The 15,312-nt window shown below is 37.3% G+C and overlaps 1 protein-coding gene across 9 annotated transcripts in view; it reads right to left on the bottom strand.

Annotated features, from left to right (window-relative positions):
- The window catches only part of NRF1 (nuclear respiratory factor 1), a 127,212-nt gene that overhangs the window by 96,345 nt on the left and 15,555 nt on the right, over positions 1-15,312 (bottom strand). The window contains exon 1 of one of the 9 annotated variants that reach the window (XM_081243780.1): positions 4,803-4,819. The exons of the other annotated variants lie outside the window; for them this stretch is intronic. The gene's annotated coding sequence lies outside the window, so the exon portion shown is untranslated. Of the gene's footprint in view, positions 1-4,802; positions 4,820-15,312 lie in introns of those variants that run through there. 9 annotated transcript variants of the gene reach the window in all.

Below are 15,312 nucleotides of genomic sequence, written 5' to 3'. Positions count from 1 at the left end.
GAGAAGTGCAAATCAAAACTACAGTAAGTAAGGTTATCACCTTACACCAATCATAATGGCCATAAAAAAAAATCTACAAACGATAAATGCTGGAGAGGGTGTGGAGAAAAGGAAACCCTCCTACAGTGGTTGGTGGGAATGTAAATTGGAGAACAGTATGGAGGTTCCTTAAAAAACTAAAAATAGAGCTACCATATAATCCAGCAATCCCACTACTGGGCATATATCAGGAGGAAACCATAATTCGAAAAGATACATGCACCCCGATGTTCACTGCAGCACTATTTACAATACACATGGAAGCAACCTAAATGTTCATCAACAGAGGAATGGATAAAGAAGATGTGGTACACATATACAATGGAATATTAGCCATAAAAAAAAGAACAAAATAATGCCATTTGCAGCAACATGGATGGATCTAGAGATTGTCATACTGAGTGAAGTTAAGTCAGACAAAGACAAATATCATATGATATTGCTTATATGTGGAATCTAAAAAAAGGGTACAAATGAACTTACCTACAAAACAGAAATAGAGTTACAGATGTAGAAAACAAACTTATAGTTACCAGGGGGTAAGGGCGGGGGAGGGATAAATTGGGAGATTGGGATCGACATATACACAATACTGTATATAAAATAGATAACTAATAAGGACCTACTGTATAGCACAGGGAACTCTACTCAATACTCTGTAATGGCCTATATGGGAAAAGAATCTAAAAAAAAGTGGATACATGTATATGTATAACTGCTTCACTTTGCTGGACACCTAAAACTAACACAACATTGCAAATCAACTATATTCCAAAAAAAAATTTTTTTTTTAATTACTGAGGACCAGGTTCTAGACAAGAGACACAGTGGTAAGCAAGAAGGCAGAGTCCCACCTCAAAGAACTTACATTCTGGAGGAGGGAGCCATGACAATAAAGACATAAAGGAATAAACAAGAATCTCTGGAATTGACGTGCTATGCAGAGGATAAAATAAGGCAATATGATAAGAAAATGCCTGGGGAGAGGGGTGGTCTCTGATGAGGCACATCTGATTTGCGACCTGAATGGGTGAGAAGAAGGCAGTCACAGGAAGAGCCTGGTAAAAAGGGAAACGGTGGAGGGAGACAAGATTGGAAAAAATCACGTAAGGCCTTTGTAGGCCTTGGAAAGGAGTTTGGATTTTATTCTGATCAGGAAAGATTTTACGGGAGCAGCTATTTGAGAGGTGCCGCTGGGAGCTGGGAAGGAGGGTGGGGTGGAAGTATTCGGAGCAGAGGAAACAGTGTGGCATATGGAACATGACCAAACATGGAGTACACCAGAGGTTCAGCTAGGGGGAAACCAGATGGTGGGGGCCTATGTGCTGTGCAAAGTAATCTGTACTTCATCTTATAGCTCAGTGGTACTTAATATTATGAAGATTATAACAACGGAAGGAAGAAACAAACAAAGGGAAGGCAGGGAGGGAGGGAGGGAAGGAGAGAAGGCGGGAAGGGAGGGAGGGAGGGAGGGGAACCTCTACTACATGATAATTGTATTTATTCAGAAAACCAGATAATGAAAAGAGTACACTATAAATTAATTTATTTGAAAACTCAAATGTAAGCAATACTTTTGAGAGACAGTGTTATCTACTCAGTCTACAAATAACCACAGGTCACAAAAGCCCACTGCTATAACTCCTGGCCACCCTTAGGGTTCTAGGTTATAGGATGAAGCATTGCTAAAGGTGATAAGGAGCAAACACTCCTCCCAGCTGTGTGAAGAATCACCTGGGAAGGACTGAGGCTAGACTGACTAGTTACCCAAACCAGTCAGGTAACTAATTCAGTGGTCCATGAGGGAGCACTAATGGGGGCCTGAACTAAGACAGTGGGGATGGAGAGCACGTGTGAAATACTTAGGGGGTGAAAATGCAAAGGATTTAGTGAACAACTGGATGTGAACAGTGAAGGAAAGGTAAGTCCAGGATGATGCCAATGTTCTGGCCTGGGTTAAAGAGCGGCTCATTAAACAAGACAAGGAATAGTAAAAGAGCAGATTTGCAGAGGACGACAATGCGTAACAATATTTACATGAACTGTCCAATGAGATACCCAGATCTGGAGCTGTGATGCAGGAGCCTGTGATCCAGGTGTAAGTTTGGGACTCATCAACAAGGAGATGGTAATGAAAGCACAGAGCATGAATAAAATTGACCAGGAATAATATGTAAAATGGGATGATAAAAGAAGCAAGGAAACTTAGGGATATTCAGAGAAGCATATAGAGGAAGGAAAAAAACAACAACGTGTGAACACAAATGAGAAGGTGAAAGGAAAAATGAGAATCAGGAGATAGTAAGTGTCATGGTAGGCAAATGAAAAGACAAGTCAACAATATCAAATCCGGTGGAAGAAGAATTGAAATAATGACTTGCCAAGAAATTCAATTCATTCATTCATTCAATACATACATAAAAATCACCTACTGTGTGTCAAGAATTGATGTAGACACAGGAGACAGCAATGAATAAAAAAAAAGTCCTCCCCTTCTTGGATTTTACATCCTACCAGAGGGAGATAAACTAATCAAATATATACATAATATTTTAAGGAGAGGAGAGGTGTGGACAAGAGAAGAGAGGGTGCTGGCCAAGAAATGCCTTTCTGACAAGATCTCTCAGTTCACATCTGTAGGAAGTGAGGGAGACAGTATGAAATACTTGGGGGGAAGAGTATCCAAGGCAGCAAGAACAGCAAATGCAAAGATGCTGAGACAGGAACATGCTTGGTGTGCTCAAGGAACAGCAAAATGGCCCATGTGCCTGAAGCACCCTAAGCTAGGGGAGAAGAAGCAGATGAAGTCAGACAGTTTAGCCAGGATCAGGCCTGTGGGACCTTGAGGGCTACTTAAGACCTTTGGATTTTACTCTGAATGAGATGGGAAACCTTTGGAAGGTTTTGAGCAGGGGTTAAGATATAAACTGATTTTCTTATTTACATTTTTAAAGGGTCACCTGGGCTGCTATATGAGAGTAGACTGAAGGGAGGAAAGGGTGGGAACAGGAAGACCAATTATAAGGCTACTTTAAGACGAACATGGCTTCGGGACTTCCCTGGTGGCGCAGTGGTTAAGAATCCACCTGCCAATGCAGGGGACACGGGTTCGATCCCTGGTCCGGGAAGATCCCACATGCCATGGAGCAACTAAGCCCATGAGCCACAACTACTAAAGCCCGCACTCCTAGAGCCTGTGCTCCACAACAAGAGAAGCCATCACAATGAGAAGCCCGTGCACCGCAACGAAGAGCAGCCCCCGCTCGCTGCAACTAGAGAAAGCCCATGTGCAGCAACGAAGACCCAACGCAGCCAAAAGTAAATAAATAAATTAATTTAAAAAAAAAGAAGAAGAACATGGCTTGGACCAGGGTAGCAGCATCAGAGGTGATAAGAAATAGTTAGATTCTGCATGTTTTAAGGGTACAGCTGCCAGGATTTCCTGACAATTGGGATGCATGGTAGAGTGAAAGAGAGAAGTCTAAAAATGACACCAAGGTTTTTGGTTTGAGCAAGTGGAAGAACTTAATAGGCATTTACTGGGATGGGAATGAATGTCAGAGGAACAATTGAGATACCTATTTTATATATATATATATATATATATCTCCACGTGGAAATGTGAGTAGGATATTGTGAATTGGAGGCTTAAGTTCGCTATTTTTAAAACTGCTTTTAGATGCTTTTAAATGCTTTTTAACATTTATTTTTGCTCCTTTTTGGAAGAATATAATTAAGAATTGCACTTATATTCTTAGAAATATTGAGGTAAACATTTATCATTTAGGTTCATTCATTTCTGGACAAATCAGCTATAAAAGTGCCACTATTACCCTTTCTAAGGTAACAATATAACACTAGGTCACAATTATCCATCATATCTCAGATTTCTGTCAAACATTTTTCTTTATGGATGTCAAAACAGTCTATGAAAACAAGATAACTAAGTTAAAGTAACTACGTTGGAGAGATTCAAGGATGTGCTCTATTAATTACTATATGAATACTCTTTCTTTCTTCTTTTTTTCCTTTTCTTTCTTTCCCTGATAGCTGTAGTGCAAGCAGAAAGAGGCCAGAACTTGGAGTGAGAAATGCGTGGTTTTGATTTCTAGTTGCATAATCTTGGAAAATCATAAAATCTCTATGAGCTTCTGACTGATCATCTGCAAAACTAACAAGGATGATGCCTGCCTCATGGGTTAGTAATAGTAATAATAGGTAACACTTACTGAGCCTTTACTATGTGCTAGGTGCTTTTCGAAGTACCTTTACATATGTAATCACATTACAATGTATAATGTAATCCTCACAACTCTAAGAGGTATTATTACATCTTCACTGTCATGATGGAGTGAGGCACAATGAGGTTAAGTAACTGCTCTAAAGCAAACAGGAAATGAGTGACAGAAACAAAATTTAAGTCTTGTCAGTGTGCATAATAGTGATTTACAGTTTATAAAACATGTTCATAGTTTGTTTTTAAAGGTAGGTACAGCACAGTGTTAGAATGATCAATGTGAAATTGCTTTTTGTAGGTCCAAAACAGTCAAATATCAGCAATTTCACATGGTTCAACCAAAACTATTATGCTATAGCCACTTAAAAAAATGAAACATGAAAATGTTTTTTAACTGTAAAACACTGTGGAAGGTATCATTTTTAAGCAACAATAAATAGAACCACACTGAGAATCAACACAATTGTGAAAATGAAAGTAGTATGAAAGGGAACAGACAGTAAATACAGGAATCTGTTCAAATTACACACCACTCAATGACCAATAGTCAATCTGAAGTCCATTATATATCCAGCCCAGGTTTCCATTTGCAGCCTTGGTATTTCTGAGGATTAATCTTCTGAAAGATATGGAGACAATCTCAAGAAGACATCACTTTCCCCATGGCACTCATTACCCCCTGATGTAATATTTATTTACGTTTTTAGACAGTAAGTAAGCTCATGGGGGCAAAGATTTTTCTGTTTTATTCAATGCTTTATCCCACCACCTAGAACTGTTCAAGGCTCACAATAATCACTCAAATTTGTTTATTGAATGAGTGAGAAATTAGAACTTCCTAAGCTGGACAATAACATATGAAATACATTTTAAGACAAAGAGTACTCAGAGATTTTGTAATGTGAACAATAACAATAAATAAACCTTTCTAAATAGCATAATAATGGTCCCTACCATAAACACTTCAGAAAGTGTCAGACATCTAAATTTGAATAGTACCTATTCAAAAATTAAAATCCCCATATTTACTTTGTGAGTAAATTAAAACAAAGTATATCTTGAATTACTTCCAAAATTAAAATTAGAATAGCAAAAAATCAAAGTTTCAGGCATAGTAGTAAGAAGGAAAAATTATCTTAGAATCCTGACAAGGAAAGGAAGTTAGAGAAAAGTAAAAAGCACATGTGTTTCAAGAATAAAATTTACAAAGTGCTTGAATATAAAATTAAAATTCCTTAAAACTGGGAATAACATTTCCATTTTTGAATTTGTTTAACCTGTACAAGAGTTCCCTAAACTTAAAAGGGGGAGGAAGAAATGCTATCCTAAGTTTCTAATGAAATATAAGCTGCTTAAATAACATTTACACTGTATTTCCTGTTCAAAAAAAAAAAATCACCAAAATTTTTCTATGACTACAGAAATGTTGCATCCATTTAGAATAAGTTATTTGAAAAATTACAGAGCGCTACACAAAGAAAAAATAATAATCATCCTGTAAGAATAAAAAACATTTTTCTCACTACCAATTTCTCAACGTGATTGTTGATAAAATTCTAAAAATCAGAAGGGGAAAAGGGACCATCAAATGTAATTTACCACAAATATTTATCAGCAGCCGCTTAGTCCTGACCACAATAGACATCCTGCAGCTAGCTGGCTGTCAAACCACCAAAAGCTGCCTGTCATCCACCTTCCTGGCACTTAGAACTAAGCTCACTTGGGTCAAAACAAGTCAACTGCCTTTCTCATCAGTAGTAATATACTGGGATAAAAGTATAATTCTGTCTGCCAAGATTCTGTTCTTAAGAATAGTCTTGTAACTATTAAAAGGGGACATTTAATTAGAGCTATTGAAAAGGGTTATCTGCATCTGTAGCTTGACTGGGATAATACTTCTGAGGTCTTGATGTGTAATCAAACCAGAGGAAAGAGAAGCAACTGGAAAAATCAACAAATATCATAACCCCCAAAAACAGTGAATAAAGAGTAAACTATTGAAAAAAATGCATATGCCAGTAGTAATATGTAAATAAAAGTAGGTTCATACTTTAGAATAGATTCCATGTGTTGTGCAACAAGGAACATTCACACTGACTTAGTATAGTTACAGATCATTAGAGAAATATTACATAAGTATTAAGGGATGAAGTAGACTGATGTGTACTGACACAGAAAATGTCCACAATATACAGCTGTAAACTGGGAAAACAAACAACAAAACAAAACACCCCAGGTTATAAAATCTGCTAGAATAAGTGTGGTCTCATTAAAACAAACAAACAAACAAATAAATAAATTACAGATATGGCTATGGAAAAACAAAAGAATCTAGAAAGGTATACTGAAACTGTTAAGAATGCTTTTCTTCTGTGCATAATGGAATTATGAAGACTTCTTGTTTTACAGATTTTTTTTCTCCCTTTAAAACAATAAGCATGTAGTTACTTTTATAATGAGGGGACTGGAGGGGTGGTTAATCCCAGATCTGGGAAAGAAAAGACAAATAGCATGATAAACCCCTCTACCCTTTCACCGAATGAAAAATCTGAGGGCGACCTCTAAGCTCATGGAATCAGAGAGACTCATATAAAGACCATCAAAGCTGCCCACTGTCTTCTGGGTACTCTTTCTTTAAAAAGAATCCTATGTAGAACCTCAAAATATAAGATACAAGTGGAACACTTCTTATTGAAGGAGCTGGGGAATGCTGATAGCTATAGGCGTTCATCCCCCTCACCTCCTGCAATACCCTCTGAGACTCAGGACTCCACAGAGCACAAGTGGAAACTCCCTGATTAATGCAAGTCTTCCATCGTGCAGCTGGGAAACTGAGACCCAAGAATTAGCCTCCTATTAAGATCTCTGCCTTGCAGGCAGGCTCCAGGGTTATTTTATATACTAGGCATTATAGACACAGTCCTTGGGGCCTGCAAACTTTTCAAATACATACAGAAAAGTTTAGAGAAAGCTGAAAACACAAAAGAACTGGCTCCAAAATACCAAAAGAATGAATAATCAAAATTAATAAATGTCCAAAAAAAAAAGAAGAAAAATAGATATAAAGCTTCTTGCTGTTCAACATGATTCAAGCACACTACAGCTCCCTAGTGGCTCTGTAACTGTACATATTTTTCTATTATCTGAGGTTCCTGTTTAGCTATACATATCCATCAAAGTAACACAAGCTGGCATCTGCCACTGAGAAAAACAAGTGGAAAAAAAGGCAACAATGGAGGGACATTGTTTTGGAAACTGAAAAGAGACAGAAAAGATATGTTAATCAAACAGGTGGATAACTAGAGAGGCAGGGATAATGAAGTCTGCCCTTGGAGGGTAAAATCAAATTCCAAAAAACTCAAGCAGCCTAAAATAATGAGCAAAATATCATAGGATAAATTTTAATAAACATAATATTCTGAACTCTGGCTTAAAAAAACCCATTGCAGAAGAACATAGGATGGTGAAGACTGTGTCATCACAAGAAAAAACAAAACAAAACAAACAAAAACTCAAGGGGTGCTGGTTCACACTAAATTTAGTATGGAAATAAGCACCATGACAAGCATCATATGTAAAATATGGATAATGAAAGCATCAACCTGATCACACTTGTATTTAGTACTTGGCACTACACATTTTTTTTTTGAGTAAAATGTTTTATTTTTTATTCTTATCCGTTGATTAGAAGAAAATGAACAGTAATTTTAATATGGGTGTGAAAGGATACTCTACCTGCACTTTACCCTCCCTTCCGTTACTACTCAATATTCACCATTGTCTCTAAGTCAGGAATTATATATATATATTTTTTGGTGGTACGCGGGCCTCTCACTGTTGTGGCCTCTCCCGTTGCGGAGCACAGGCTCCGGACACGCAGGGTCAGCAGCCATGGCTCCCGGACCCAGCCGCTCTGCGGCATACAGGAACTTCCCGGACCGGGGCACGAACCCGTGTCCCCTGCATCGGCAGGTGGACTCTCAACCACTGTGCCACCAGGGAAGCCCAGGAATTATATTCTTTTTGGGATTATGTTTTTAAATTGTCATTTTGGGAGCATTTATATTACCTCAAGACCAAACTTCAGAACTAGACATTTCCTGTTGTCATTGTACTTTTTAAAGACATAGATTATATTTCACTGGGACTGTGAAAAAGCCAATATTATAAGGAATAGTTGGGAAAATATATATATGTCTAAACCTAGAGAAGAAAGGGCTTTAGGAAAATGACCTCTTATTAAATATTAAAGAATTGCTATGAGGAATTATAAATATCATGTGGCCCCAATAAGAACAAACAGCCAAGAAGTTAGGGTAGACAGGGCAGAATTGTGGCCAATATAGATCATTCTTCTAACAGGGGTGTGAAAACAGAGCAGGTTGCCAGGAAGCAGTGAGCTCTCCCATCAATAGGTATCTTCATGCAAAGCAAAGACAACCACTTGGGAGCATGGGAGAGGTGGGCTTTACACATATACTAACAAGCCAGCATGCAGAAAGTAAGGGAGCCAAAAACAAAACAACTCTAAGATTCTGCACCAGGAGATTTTGAACCACAGGATCCACAAATGTGTATCAGGAAGACTGTCAGGTGAACTGGATACATACCCCAAAGAAGATTTGATACAGTTCTTGACCTTCATCTACTGAGAGAATATAATCTATTGACACATAATTCTGCTGCAGTTTGGGGTATGTACAAATGTACACACAAAAAGAATTACATAGATAATTATAAAACAAGCTTTAACTAAAGGTTTTGTCCTCTTTGAGAACTGTAACAGCAGAAACTGAAAGGTCTTCCTAGAGAAATGTAGGGAAAAAAACAAAACTCTTCTGCTCACAGAGACTTAAACCATTTTAAATCAGTTTCCTTATTTTTAAATTATAAAGCAAAGAAGGTTTTATTAATGTACTGCTCCTCTAATCCCATCTTGGAAGATCTGTACAGTGAAGCTAATCATGCAACAACTTTACTAAATGCTGCAATCATAACCATCCATAACATAGCCAAGAGACCCTGGGAAAGGGTTTTAGTTTTGTCTTATTTGCCTTTTAAATCAGTACACTAACTACCAAATGTAAAATAGATAGCTAGTGGGAAGCAGCCACATAGCACAGGGAGATCAGCTCGGTGCTTTGTGACCACCTAGAGGGGTGGGATAGGGAGGGAGGGAGGCGCAAGAGCGAGGGGATATGGGCATATATCTATACGTGTAGCAGATTCACTTTGTTATATAGCAGCAACTAACGCAACAATGTAAAGCAATTATACTCCAATAAAGATGCTAAAATAAATAAATAAATAAAAATAAATCAGTACACTATTCTAACAAGCATAGCTCTCTCATTCCCCAGGCCAAAGCAAGGAGAAGCAGTAAGGAAGAATAAAGAGAGTAAGAACAATAAGGGAGAACAAATAAAACAAATAAATAAAAGAAAAAGCAGACAAGAACAAACAAAGTACAAACAGCTGGTATTATTTATGAAGGGACAACCAGTCCTAAGACCTCAATTGCTTGTAAGGGCATCATCCTATCATAGGACAGGCATTCATTCCTTTACATACCTGACAAATGTGCTTTTGAAAAAGCGTAAGCAATGTAAAAATACATATGTCAGTCACTTTGGAAGCCAGTTTGGCAGTTTCTTACAAAACTAAACATACTCTTACTATATGATCCGACACACTCCTTGGTATTTAGCCAAATGAGCTGAAAACTTAGGTACATGCAAAAACCTGCACACAAATGTTTATACCAGCTTTATTCATAACAGCCCAAACTTGGAAGCAATCAAGATGTCCTTCAATAGATGAATGGATAAACAAAATGTGGTACATCCATACAATGGAATATTATTCAGCACTAAAAGGAAATGAGCTATCAAGCCACGAAAAGACAGGGAGGAACCTTAAATGCATATTACTAAGTGAAAGAAGCCAATATGAAAATGAAAAGGCTAATACTCTTGATTCCAACTATATGACATTCTGGAAAGGGCAAAACTATGGAGACAAGAAAAAGCAGTGATTGCCAGGATTGGGGGTGGAGTTGGGGGAAATGCATAGGCAGAGCACAGAGGACTTTTAGGGCAGTGCCAATACTCTTCATGATATAATGGTGGATATGTCATTGTATTAATACATTTGTCCAAATCCACAGAAATATACAACACCAAGAGTCAACCCTAAAGTAAACTACAGGCTTTGGGTGATTATGATGCGTTAATGTAGGTTTATCCTTTGTAAAAAATGCACCATTCTGGTCAGTGATGTTGATAATGGGTGAGACTATGATGTGTGAGGGGAAGGGGGTATATAGGAAATCTCTGTACCTCCCTCTCAATTTGTTGTAAATCTAAAACTGCTCTTGAAAAATGAAGTCTTAAAAAAATGAAAAAGAAGCCTACAATGACTATTTGTATGCCGTTTACACCAAAATACTTGGTATTGATTATATTTTATCTTTTCTTGGCAAATAAATGTCATGGTGGAAAGCACTGATTACTGAACAGTACTGGAATTTCTTTTGACCTAAGTGCCTCTGGACTCCTGTGCACTTTTAGTTAGACCTTTATTAGCATACCATTCCACTGGGAGGAAGGGAACAGGAACAGCATGACACAAAATTTGAGACAAGTGCCATCATAGGCTACTGCTGGCAAACATTAGCTCCATCAAATTATTATTTAAAGTGAAGAAGGAAAATTCATAGGCATTTCTCTCACCAGGGACAGTGTTAGGAAAGCTCCACCAGCAACACTGTCTCTTCATTAGATGAAGTTGACCCACCCCCGATTTCTTCAGTCTTTCCCCACCACCATGCATCCTACACATTCAAATGTATTCAACAGTATGTAACTATTAACTATACATTATGTATATTATATATAAATCAATTTTTACATTTATATGTAATTATAAAATATATATACCATAACATTATGTAACTATAAAGCTATTCAGCATTATCTAACTACAGGCTATGATGATTTAGTCTGCAGGAGTTCCTGACTACACCTGAAAATCCCTGTACCCCACCTCTACCATGGAACATTGGTGTTTGACATATGTATTTTTCCCATTAATATATTTTATTTTTAGAGCAGTTTTAGGTTTATAGAAAGCTGAAGCAGAAAGTACAGTGAGTTCCCATATAACCCCTTCACCAATTCTCCCTCTCCTATTAACATCCTGCTTTAGAGTGGTAAACTTGTTACAGTTGATGAACCAATATTAACTAAAGGCCATAGTTTACATTAGAGTCCACTCTTTATGTTATACAGTCTATGGGTTTGGACAGGTGTATTATGACGTACCCTCCATTTGAGTATCATACAGAATGGTTTTACGGCCCCCCAAACCCCATGCTCCCTCTCTCCCTTCTCCCAAACCCTGGCAACCACTGATCCTTTCACTATCTCCACAGTTTTGCCTTTCCCAGAACTTCATAAAGCTGGAATGATACACTATGTAGCCTTTTCTGGTTGGCTTCTTTCATTTAGTAATATGCATTTAAGATTCCTCCATGTCTTTTCATGGCTTGATAGCTCACTTCTTTTTAGTGCTAAATAATACCCCATTGTATGGAGGTACCAGTTATGAATTCTTTCTTTCATGGATCATGCCTTTGGTATCGTATCTAAAAAGTCATCACCATACTCACGGTCATCTAAGTTTTCTCCTATGTTATCTTCTAGGAGTTTTATAGTTTTACGCCTTACACTTAGGTCTGTGATCCATTTTGAGTTAATTTTTATAAAGGGTATGAAGCCTGTGTCTACATTCATTTTTTGGCCGGTAGATATCCAGGTGTTCCAGCACCATTTGTTGAAGAGACTATCTTTTTCTTTTTTCTTTTCCTTTCTTTTGCGATACGCGGGCCTCTCGCTGTCGTGGCCTCTCCCGTTGCGGAGCACAGCCTCCGGACGCGCAGGCACAGCGGCCATGGCTCACGGGCCCAGCCGCTCCGCGGCATGTGGGACCTTCCCGGACCGGGGCACGAACCCGCATCCCCTGCATCGGCAGGCGGACTCTCAACCACTGCGCCACCAGGGAAGCCCGAAGAGACTATCTTTGCTCCATTGTATTGCCTTTGCTCCTTTGTCAAAGATATTTATGGGGATCTATTTCTGGGCTCTCTATTCTGTTTCATTGATCTGTTTGTCTATTCTTTTACCAATACCACACTGCCTTGATTACTGTAGCTTTATAGTGAGTCTTGAAGTCAAGTAGTGTCAGTCCTCCAACTTTGTTTTTCTTTAATACTGTATTAGCTATTCTGGGTCTTTTTCCTCTCCATATAAACTTTAGAATCAGTTTGTTGATAACCATAAGATAACTTGCTGGGATCTTAATTGGGACTGCACTGAATCTGCAGATTAAGTTGGGAAGAACTGATATCTTAACACAATTGAGTCTTCCTATCCATGAATATGGAATATCTATTTTAGTTCTTTGATTTCTTTCATCTGAGCTTTGTAGTTTTCCTCATATAGATCTTGTACATATATTAGATGCATACCTAAATATTTCATCTTTTTCATTTTTAATCAAAAAGTTAAAACCAAAAAAGTACTTAATGCTTAAATAGATAAGCATCACTCATCTGATAATTCTGTTTACTAGAAAAATCTCTCAGATAAGTTTAAAAACATGTTAAACAATACTACCTAACTCTTCCCAGATGTCATTTACACAGTGTTTCCATACTAAGAAATATGCCATCAATATTTGATATAGATAGTAAATTTACTAGGTATATGTGGAATACCTGGTATATGTGGAATACCTAATATGGAAAGCTAATTTTCTTTTCTTTTTCAACTAAAATACAATTACAGCCCTTATGTGGCTATTTTGCAATTTTATGTAATCCATAAAACTGTGTCCCATTCATATTAAAAGGTACCCAGAAAATACATAAACTTAAGTGGGAGGGGGGGAATCTAAGGAAAAAAATTAACTGTGGTATCTCTGGATGGCAGAGCTACAAATTTTTTCATCTTCATACTTTCTTTTATTTTCAAACTTCTCTACAAAGATCATATATTACTTTCATACTCCATTAAATCAAATATTATATAGCATGTAAAATGAGTAAACTGTAACTACATGCATCAATAAAGATTAATCTCATATAAGTTTAAAAACATACAAAACAATATGATATCTTTCCTATGGATACAACACATAAAGGTATAGTTTTTCTGTTTTTGTTTTTGTTTTTTGATGCAGGGGAAAGATAAACAGCAAATTCAGAACAATGGTCACAGCTGGGAAGGGAAAGGATGAGGAAGGAATGCCCAGGAGGCATTATTATCTGTGATTTTTTTTTTAGGTTGGGTAGAAGATACACGGTGTTCATTATATTGTTCTATATCCTTATTTATGCCTGAAGTATTTAACAAATTTTTAAAGGTGGCATCTACAGAAGTCATACCAAAGTAGTAGTACTTAACCCTAATCTCCTCAAACTACTTAACTAGGATATGATACTAGAGGAACAATAGATACAAATGTATCTTCCACAAAGGATAAAATTCTTTGAAAAATTTAAAGTAGGAGTCCTGAAAGTGGGTTTTCATGTGTATATTTACAAGCAAATAACAATCTGAAACCTATATTCCATAAAATATCTGCAGCAACCATTCCAATCTGTGCCTTGCACACAGAGCTCAAAATTAAATCTGTTCAGGAAATGTAACAGATAAATTATTTTTAATTTGACCTTATTTTACACTTCCACTTACAACTCTGTTTGAAAGCAGACTTTTTACTTTGGTCAGTTTTAAAACAGTATTTAGTCTTTTAAGGATGTCATAACCTTATTTTTATGACATCCTTAAAAGGTGACTGGTATTTTCCAGTTTGATTTTAAATGGTTTCTTACCAGGACATGGTACCTATGACAAGAAGCACAAGTAAGTGGCTCTCACATAGTAACACACCCTTGTACTAGCTGAATCCTCTCACGCTGTTACATAGGTATGATGATGACCAAAGTTTAGGTAATGCCTACCCTACCCAACTTTTCGGGAGTATCCATTGTAAATTGAAGCAATGACCTTCAAGGACAAAAGGTAAATTCACAAGATGTTTGAAGGAACTTCTTAAAGTAGACTCAGTAACTTTTAACATGAAACAAAAAAAGTGTGTGGTTTTGATTGTTAGAAATGCCTTAACTTATCTCTTACAATCTTTACTTGAAATAGGAGTAAAAAGTTTTTTAAAAGTTGGGATTGGGGGTGGGGGTAGAGGAAGGCGTGGGATGGTTTAGAACTAATACTGTTCCTTCCCATTTCCACCCCCAATTTACTGCCCATTCCTACATCCTAGCCCTAAACTAGAAATAGACTGTAACAAACAAATCACTTGAAAACAAGAGGAGTACTATTTAACAAAATTTGAGATTATCAAAATGTAGCTAGATGAACTGAGGCTTACACACTAAAAGAGGGTAGGTATATCACACCATCTTATCACCCAATTTCTTGCCCCCAAAATACATAGTAGGGTATTAATAGGACAGGTTCCCTTAAAGAGGAAAATGACTACCTGGGTCTGCAGTTTATATAGACCCAGGACTTTTAGTCACTATTCTTCAAAAAAAGTGATTTGTTTTTAACATTCACTGTCAGTAACTCTTTTTGAAAAGACTTTACTAGATTAAGCACAACCCACGACCTACTGAAATTTAAATGAGATGTTTGCTTTTCAGATAAGATCCATCTTACTTGAGGCTCCTCTCTTAGACGGCTACAAATTAAAGGGCCCAAAAAGTAGAGGACTCATTAACAGAAACCTAACAAGGCTGAAATTGTTGGCTGTGTAGGAACTTGTACATGTGTATCCTTTTCCTGTGCATTCCTGAAATCAGCTCGTTCTAATTTCCACATCACCTTATTTGTAGTTATTTCATCATTTGCATTTACCAAGTATATTATCATCCACATTCCATTAGCTCAACTTTTTCTCACCAATGTCTGTGGGAAAGCTGCCTGATCAAGATTGCTTGGATGGATGTAGGCTGC

The sequence above is a fragment of the Mesoplodon bidens genome (genome assembly GCF_964165515.1).
Source record: "Mesoplodon bidens genome assembly, chromosome: 9".
NCBI classification, from domain to species: Eukaryota; Metazoa; Chordata; class Mammalia; order Artiodactyla; family Ziphiidae; genus Mesoplodon; species Mesoplodon bidens.
This window is presented reverse-complemented; position numbering and strand designations above follow the sequence as displayed.